Genomic DNA, 9,148 nt, shown 5'->3' on the forward strand with positions numbered 1-9,148 from the left:
TTTACTTCATTTGAATATCTTTGTGCATGCATTAAGTCTTCTCCTCAGATTTTATTACTGACAATTTACAGGCCTCCAAAACATTCAGCTAAAGTTTTTCTTGAAGAGCTAGGTGAACTGCTATCAGTTGTTTGCATAGAGTTTGACTGTCTTATTATATCAGGGATCTAAACTTGCATGTGGATAATCCTGAAAAACAATGATGCCAAGGAATTCATTGCACTAATCGATACATTCTCCCTAGCACAGCATGTGTACAGGCCAACACACTCTCTCGGCCATACCCCGACCTTGTTATTACAAAGGGTCTGATGTCTCTACAGCTGATCTGGCCTTTATCTGATCATTTCTGTGTGTTCTTTGATGTGTCTATGTCCCCACACACTCAAAACACAGCTATGATGGTAAAAAGGAGAATCATAAATGATCAGACAAGTGCTCTCTTTGAGCAAGCACTTTCACTAAAGTCAAGTCAACTGTCAGACTCATTTGATCACTTTAATGCAAAAATGGCAAACATTATGGATGACATTGCTCCATTACAATTCAAGAAAGTTAAGGACAAACAGAAAGCACCATGGAGGTAAAATCCAGCAGTTAAACTTCTAAAAAGAGAGTGTAGGAAGACTGAAAGAAAATGGCGTAAATACAAACTTCAGATCCACTATGAAATCCATAAAGAGATGCTCCGCACATATAACTCTGAAATATGCAAAGCAAGACAGTCTTTATTTTCTACGATTATCAATAGAAGTTCAAATAACACTCGTATTCTATTTTCAACTGTTGATAAGTTAACAAATCCCCCCTCACAATTAGCGCCTGAACTTCTCACAACTAATAAATGCAATGAGTTTTCATCTTTTTAAAGGTAAAATTGACAAAATCAGACTCAACATATCTGCTCAATTACAAATTCAACAACCTGAACTTCCAGCAACAAACAGAGGGAAACTAAACTTGATGTCAGAGTTCAGCTTGATAGATCACTGAAAACACCTTGAAAAAAACGGTACAGAATCTCAGCTCTTCCACATGTGTCTTAGACACTCTGCCTACCAATTTCTTCAAAACTGTTTTTCACCTCATAGCGGCGGATGTCCTTCAAATTGTAAATGTATCACTGCTGTCTGGCACTTTTCCTAAGTCACTGAAAACAGCTGTTGTAAAGCCACTTCTCAAGAAAAATAACCTGGATGCCTCCATGCTAAACAATTACAGGCTCATATCCAATCTACCTTTTATTGGCAAAATTATTGAAAAAGTAGTCTTTAATCAATTAACCACCTTCCTAACATCAAATGGGTATTTTGATTACTTTCAGTCTGGTTTTCGGGCAAATCATAGCACTGAAACAGCTCTCATTAAAGTTTCCAATGACATGTGCCTCAACACAGATTCAGGTAAAACATCAGTCCTAGTGCTACTGGACCTTAGTGCAGCATTTGACACTGTTGATCACAATATTTTACTACACAGACTAGAACACTGGGTTGGATTTACAGGCATAGTTATCAGCTGGCTAAAATCATATCTACAAGAAAGGAGCTTCTTTGTTGCCATCGAAACTGTACCTCAACACCAACGCCCTTGACCTGTGGTGTTCCCCAGGGTCGATCTTGGGGCCACTATTATTCAACCTCTATATGCTCCCATCTTGGACAAATCATTCAAAATAATTTGATTTCATATCATAGCTATGCAGGTGACACACAAATTTACTTAGCTCTATCACCAAACGACTATGGTCCTCTTGAATCTATGTGTCAGTGTATAGAACAAATCAACACCTGGATGTCTCAAAATTTTCTTCAGCTGAACAAAGAAAAAAACTGAAGTAATTATATTTGGTAAAAAGGAGGAAAGACTTAGGGTTGCCACTCTCCTTGACACAAAAGGGTTGAGGGCAAAGGATACTGTTAAAAATATTGGTGTATTAATTGACAGTGATGGTTTTACCTTGTGTTTCATGTTTTCTTTTTATTATGATCTTTACCTTTTAACTATTCTTTGACTATATTGCCCTTCTATGCTTTTATTTGTTATTATTGTTTGGTTTTGTTTATGTAAAGCACATTGAATGACCTCTGTGTATGAAATGCGCTATATAAATAAACTTAACTTGACTTGACTTAATGGATGCATTTGAGTCTTGAGGCTTCAGTTAAGCCAAGGGGTCTGTAACATGCGGACAAGACAAGACATCGCAACAACAAGGTATAGCCTAGAGATTCTTTTACCGCCTACCAGACAGTGTTGAGGTTGTAATATAGGCGAGCCCCTAAGTTGACTCCTAAGTTATCTAAAATGTGTAGGCTTAGCTTTCCCTCCCTCCCTCCCACACATAGCAAACCTGCACACACAATAAAGACAAAAGGTAGTACAGTGCAATTTCCCATTCCGCTTGGGAGAAGGCCTATGGATTATAGGAATCAGGCATTCTTGTTATTAGTTATTAGATGTAATGGCAGGTTTCTAAAATACAATTTCAAAGAGGAGTCTTGTCAACTGGGCAGTTTGGCACATTAATGTAGTCTGCTTAGTCCTGGTGAGTTTGTGTGTGAGTATGCATGTGAGTACACTACTCCTGATGGTTAAAATGCAGAGGAGAAATTTCCTATAGTAACTTAACCCCTGACTTATCAGCCTCTCAGTGATTACACCTGGTGGGGCAGTCAGTTCTCCTGGGTAGGAACGCTCTCTATGGTGTCAGTTACCATAGTGATGCTCACCCTGGTGATATTCCCCATATGAACACTCTACAGTCGCTATTAATGTCAAATCAAAGGCTTTGCTTGGAGTTCCATATTTAATGGTGTCTCTTTTTCCACTTCAAAAAATGATCATACAAGATAAAGAACAAATTACATTACATACATTAAGTACAAGCCCATGACACAGCACGAGATGTAAATACATACATTAGGATACACACCGCTGACTGACCCCACCTGGGAGTGCTGGAATGATGTCAGTGTCAGTGGAAAACATAACGGAAACACAGCTGGTCAATTGGAAAAGGACATTCTTGTGTGGTTCTGGATAATTTGGACACAATCCTACAGTGCTGACGGTCTGGACAGAGTGAAATGCTTCTGAAATATTCTGGTAAAAATCCTAAGGTTCTCAAAGTTTCAGAATCTTAGAACACGATTCAGACTATACTGGATAAAATCATATGCTTCTGACCAAAGATTTTAGAGCAGAGCGCTCTAGCACTCTATAATCATATGCTTTTGATCTAAGCATCTATAAGTCTCTGGTTCTGACTATGCTGGATGAAATCATATGGTTCTGACTATGCTGGTTATAATGGAATGCATGTGATTTTGGATTGCAGATGCGGACGGATCAACACTGGTAGCAGACCTAGTTCTAGTACCAGACCCATAACGAGTACCAGACCCAGTTCTAGTACCAGACCCAGAACGAGCACCAGACTCAGTTCTAGTACCAGACCCAGAACTAGCACCAGACCCAGTTCTAGTACCAGACTCAGTTCTAGTACCAGACCCAGAACGAGCACCAGACCCAGTTCTAGTACCAGACCCAGTTCTACTACCAGACCCAGTTCTAGCACAAGACCCAGTTCTAGTACCCGACCCAGCTATCTCTGCTGGTACGGATTTTCTTTGTCACCTCCAGCAGCAATACAGCTTTTGGTTGTTTAGACACACACACGCACACACAAGTCCAGTGCCGTGTGTGTGTATCTGAGTGTGCGCATCAGGTCCATTGCAATGTGAGTGTCATGTGTGTGCGTATGTGTGTGGTGTGTAGGGTTGGGTATCGTTTGGGTTTTATCCGATACCGGTGCCAAATCGATCTTTTAAAACGGTGCTGGTGCCTAAACGGTGCCTGAACCAGTACTTTCCCACACAGCAAAGGAGTCTGTGGCGGACCCGCCCTCAAGCCGCCAGATCCGCCGGACAGTCAACCTCCGATTTGGCTATGGGCACAGAACACAATCTGACTCCTCAGCGCGCCCTTCAACCGCTGGGTCCGCCAAGGACCGCGGCGGTCATGCGATATCGAACGCCGCCCTCTCAAGTCTGCTAACGGCTCTTTCCTCAGTTTCTCGCTGATGGAGTGGAAGACGGCGTGTCTGAAGGCTCACTGTAAGTATGCTCCTATATGCTTTATTTTTGAAGTTCAAAGTCAAAGTCAAAGTCAAAGTTACCTAGTCTATCCAGTGAAAATGTACTTCCATAACATAATAAGTTACTTACTTATCTAGCTTTGCTTGCTGATATAATCCGATTAGAAATTTGTTATAACGTAACGTTAATGGCCAGCTTGATGGCTGTAGCTTCTAGTGCTAGCTCATATTAGCTGTCAAGTTACACACCAGCTAGTTTCTAGGTTGCGCACGCTAATTTAGCTCACCTTTCACAGGGCTAAATCCTGTCTAACTTGAGCTTTGTTAACATTTCATAACTTAACTCAAAATTGCGTTTAAAATGAGCTAAGCTAACTTCATGTGTTTGCCTGCGAACAACAAATGTTGGCTTGCGTCAGCTAGCGTTAGCTTGTTGGCTAACAATAATGTTAACAGGAAAACTCGCTTTTTTTTTATTATTGATCATGGACTCAGCGCCCTGTCTTAAAGAAAACCTAGGCTACTTTGGATGTGTTTTAAACATCATTTCGTTCTGGTAGGGGGGGCTGATTTCACATTGGTTAACGTTACCTGTCTTGATAACTTGAACGTTAGCAGCTGTTAAGCTAATTCACGTTATTTGATATTCCCCGTCATAGTCCCGTGAGTCGGCATGCTCAGATGTGTTTGTTGGTTCTAAAAAATGGACTTTTTTGAACTTTGTTGACAATATTTATACTTAAAACAAACTGCTTCGGGGTTAGTGCCCTTATATTTTGTAAAAGTTAGCGAGAAGTCGGCTAACTGGCCTACTATGGGCTCTGCTATGTGGCTGCACAAAATAAGCAGGGAAGGATTTTCGATCAGCCGATATAAAAAGTCCGCTTTTTGCAGATGTTTCCTGGTTCCAAACCGCTTTTTTGCTAACTTTATCTAATATAAGGCCACAAATCCCGAAGCCAGGGTCGTGGGAAGTGAGTTTTGGTTGGGGGTGCTGTAGTCGTATAAACCCAATATTTTGGATTTTTGGATTTTCGGTGCCGTTTAAGTAGTATAGTCTATAGTATACTACTTAAACGGCACGACAATCAAAAAATCCAGTGGAAACTAGATGGAGAAGTGTTCAGTAGGCCAATCTGCCCACCAGCTTTTTCAACTGCTTACCTACAGATGTTTTACCGGTATGATATTTCGAAACGCCATGTTATTTCCAATAGACAATCGACGCCCGGAAGTTGGATGGATACGGAAGTTACAGAGGCGGGACTTATTCTGGAGAGGTCTATTGCCTTGTCACAGACCAGACGATTTTCAACGGAACTATGAGCTAAAATGATCAGCATCAGGCTCCAGTCTGGTTTGGGGGTCTACCCTTTCTCATCCTGGCCTGCCAGCAAAGTAAAGTAAGCTATACAGTTTTACATTTGATTTATTTGACTTTTGGTCCACACTTAAATAATAATAATAATAATAATAATAATAATAATAATAATAATAAAATAACCATATGCTTTTGTAACTGCCTTCATCAGTTCAGGATTAATTGAATGTAAATCCCAACATACAAAAATATGCTTGTCTTCTGTAATAAAATCCACCTACTTCAAAAGCTCTCTAATGAAATGCACATATTTTTATTTTAGAAGAGAAATAACTACAGACCTCTGCAACTGCTGATACCGGTTCAGGATGAACTGCAGGTAAATCTCAACATATAAAATGCTTGCATATAAATGCATATAAATCAGCTTTGATAAATACCTCATTTCTAATATCCCCGAATGCTGGACTGTGTAACTAACAAGTAGTTGTGTCTGGGAACTGCTTTTCTGATGCCTTTTTTGTATTTTAAGGGAACAGGTCTTTGCCAAAATGTGGTCAATTCCATAATTCCTCATCACACTTACAGGAAGGCTACACTGTGCACGTAACTGAAGCATTCAGTTTGCAGAGCATCTGTTGCAACAATTGGCTTCCACTGTAGTCAATGGAAGTGGTTACACCAGACGTGATGGCGTACAGTATGTTTAAAAACATTGGATTAGTCTTCTAAAATTATTTTTACGCTCTGCGAACCGAGTGCTTCACTTGGTGACTTCACTGACTCGGTGTAGCCCAGGCCTTACAGGTGGTAGATTTTGTCACAGTTAGACAGAGCCGATAGCAGCCTGCTGTTATACTTCTATGATTACAGATGCTGTGAGAGAGTCAGTGGTTCAATCAGCCAACAAACAGGAAAAGCTCAAGACGGAGTCTTAACTGTCAGCAACTCTACCCAAAAAAATCAGGCTACTGTTATTTCCCACTAAGAAAAACAGTGGTCTGGTATGAAGGTTATCTGTGTTTTGGAACATGTTCTTAATATTCATTAAATAATAATAAAAAAAGTTTGACACTTTATGGTTGCATTTCATTTTACCTCTAATACCTGTTCAATGTATTTAGTGTCTACGATGACCTCTTTCATTGAGCATTGAGGTGCGGTGAGGAGCATTGAGACAAGTTTCCACAATTGGACAGTTAACAATTGCATAAAGGATTTACAGTTTGCAACTGATGGATAACTTCTAGGCTATTGTAGTGTAGCAGAGCTGAATTGATGTAACCTACTGCTAGTAAAACCCCTATTTTCATACTTGCTGTTTCACATTGAAGGCATTTGGCTGTAAAATCACAACGTGCTTCACATGATAGATTTTGACTTCATGTCTTGAACTGAATGTATTAAGTCAGTGGTCTCCGGTGCCCGCGGGCTATGAGGCGCCCCCAGCGCACCTTCTAAAAATAGCCAACAGGGCCCAGTTCCCCGAAAGCATCTTAAGCCTAAGAGCGTCGTAAAGTCCCTCTTACGAACGTCTTAAGATTTGCCGACTGCGTCTTAACAGTACTTCTCACTGAGGTCACCAACAGGACATACAGAGGAATTACAACTTAGAATACATAATCCAATTTACGTTCCCATTCTTTATTGTGTTTACCTGTGATGAATCAGATTTTAGCGTGCAAAATAGCCTACATTTAATGGTCCTAATAATGTGATGAAAAGCGGACAAAAATGCAATCAAGTTATGAAACGAGACGTTGCCAGAATAGTTTGACATTATCTTTGCAAAGTGAATATTTTATTAGGCCTATGAGGTAAAAAGCAGAGAAAGCAACATGTGGTTTAGTCTGTAGCCTGCATCAAAATCTAAGCCTACACATTTCCTCTTTCTTACTCGACTTCTTTTCTTATCTTCAAACGGTTCTTAAGTGACACCAAGAAAAATTATTGCATGGTGCAACAATCTAATCTTAAAATAATTACAATTATTTATGTCTCTGTGTGGTATATAACCTACTTGGGATGCTTACATGCAGATGTCAAAGTGTTTCTATTTTCGTATTGATGTGAATTAATGTGTAGATCCAAGTTTAAATGGTAGGCCTATAGCTGTGACGCAGTCACCTGACATCACCGTCAAATCAGAGGATATTTCAGAACTATTAACGTGGACAGCTCCCCTTAAGAGCATCTTAAGAGCAGTGCACGCTGCTCACGCTACGAGCATGTTCGGGAAACAGTCGGAAAACCAAACGAACGATCGTGAAGATGAATCAGAGAAAACCCTCGTAAGAGCGTGTCTCCGTCGTTATCGGGAAACTGGGCCCAGGTCGCCTGCAGATCACGCTCTAAAAACACGCTCCATATTGAAGTTTTCAATAGATATTTAAGTCCAGACCAGAACCATTTTAAGAATGTATGTAGCCATACATCTGTAACATTAAATTGATATTGGTGATACCTTACAAATTGTAGCTGCGTTAAATTTTAGCCTTTGGCTCCAAAAATCCGTTTCCCATTCAATCTTTAAACAACAACGGAAGCGGAGCGCATACACGCTGCTCGCACGCATAGACAGTAAAGGGGGGGAAACTTGCTCATCTGGTGCAGCCAATGGAAGCATATCTTTGCAAAAGTTCTGTGGCCATTCTATGTTTGTCAAATACGGTTCTTGTATGATTGTTCAAGGACTGAAAAACAATTGCTTTAGCTCACAGGCCTTTTCTCCTCCGTAGGCTACAGCCGTATAATACCGCTGATAATTTTGTGGCATGCAGGACTGTGCATTACCTTTTTTTGTCAGATCATGGAGAGATTTCAGGTGTGCAATAACTTTAAAAGGAGTCTTCATATTTTAGGGTGGTGTGGGTGATTACTATTGAAATGTTAAAACCGAATTGTCCACTAAAATCAGAACTTAAACGACCCCTGAATTCATAATGGTGGGTGGGTATAAATTGGGTACAAATTGTAACCCAAATTAATAATTGCACAAAAATATTGTTTTGTTTTTTTTGTTACAAAATTAAGATTAGATTCCTCATGCAAACTTTGGAATGAACAAACTAAACAAAAATGTTGGTTGCATATTGATATTAAAGTATGGACGAATCAGATGAAAATACAGGTGCTTAAAGGAATTATCCGGAGTAAAATGCACTTTAGATCGATTTACGGATGATTGGGGGTACATACGTTGAGTTGACATCAAAATCATGTCATTCGGATGTGTTTTGAGAAAGTTTGATTGTACCGTTTTCAGTCACAACTCGTAGCCTGGAAGTGAGCGGGGCATTTCAATTGCGCCACTACAAAACGCTATTTTTATACCTCTTCTACAGTTCCAAACAACATAACACTTACGTGGTAGTGAGTAGAGGGTCCCTAAAGCCAAACCGAAGTATCCCGAGGTCTTTATGTGGTCGAATAGAGAGTCCAGAATGAATTTCATCAAGCCAGTACCTTTCCGGAAATGTTGCCATCTTTGCCGCCACCTTCAGGGGAAAGTCCGTAGGAGTCTTATTGCTGTGTAACAGGCTCTGGAAATTCACAATTTCGCCGCCGTTATAAAAAAAAAAACATAGTCCAGTCCATACAACTTCATTTCAATTTCGAAAGAAATACTGGACTATGTTTTTTTTTTAAAACAAAAACGGCGACGAAATTGTGAATGTCCAGAGCGTGTTACAACACACTCAGGTCTTTTGGGTCTTCAGGTAGCCCTC

This window comes from Alosa alosa, chromosome 21 (genome assembly GCF_017589495.1).
Source record: "Alosa alosa isolate M-15738 ecotype Scorff River chromosome 21, AALO_Geno_1.1, whole genome shotgun sequence".
In the NCBI taxonomy this organism is placed as follows: domain Eukaryota; kingdom Metazoa; phylum Chordata; class Actinopteri; order Clupeiformes; family Clupeidae; genus Alosa; species Alosa alosa.